Below are 712 nucleotides of genomic sequence, written 5' to 3' on the forward strand. Positions count from 1 at the left end.
TACCCTGGCCCCTATCTCTTACCTGTCTATTCGCTACGCTTCCAAATGACTTTAAATATATCAATAAAACATTGTGTTCAACAGAAATAGATAGTTATAGTGGCATTTCATTTTAGTGATGGAAAAACCATGGATTTGGGGGGTTTTAATCAAATTTTGTGATTTTTAAACAGAGAAACCCAAGGTCCCCACAAAATTAGCAGCATCTTCACCTAAAATCCAGGTGCTACTTGGCCAGAGCAACTGGAAAGGAAAATCCACACATCCTGTTTGGGCAGCTGCATTGAGCAAGTGCCTGTCACTTCTCAGAAATACCACCCTAGTTCACTGAAAGGAGCAGACGTGCAGGAGTGTTTCTCCCTGCCTCGTTTCCCAGAGACCCCTGCAGCAAATCCTGCAGCTGTGAGGAAAATACTTTTCTGTGCCTCTTTCTGTGGTTTCAAGATGCGCTTTGATTGGTCAGCGTGGTTCTATGTTGCAAAGCATCAGGGTCAAAAGTGTAGAGAGGATCCTTATTTAAGGTTAGGGCGGCTAGGAGCTGGAACCAACTTCCAAGGGAAGTGGTGCTGGCCCCTACCCTGGGGGTCTTTAAGAAGAGGCTGGATGCCTACCTGGCTGGACTCGTTTGAGTCCCGTTTCTCTTTTTGGGGTTTTTTGTTGTTCTCCCGCCCTGGCGGGGGGTCGGGCTAGAAGATCTACTAGGTCCCTTCCG

Source organism: Gavialis gangeticus, unplaced genomic scaffold (assembly GCF_001723915.1).
Source record: "Gavialis gangeticus isolate Ggan-Ray unplaced genomic scaffold, GavGan_comp1, whole genome shotgun sequence".
In the NCBI taxonomy this organism is placed as follows: Eukaryota; Metazoa; Chordata; order Crocodylia; family Gavialidae; genus Gavialis; species Gavialis gangeticus.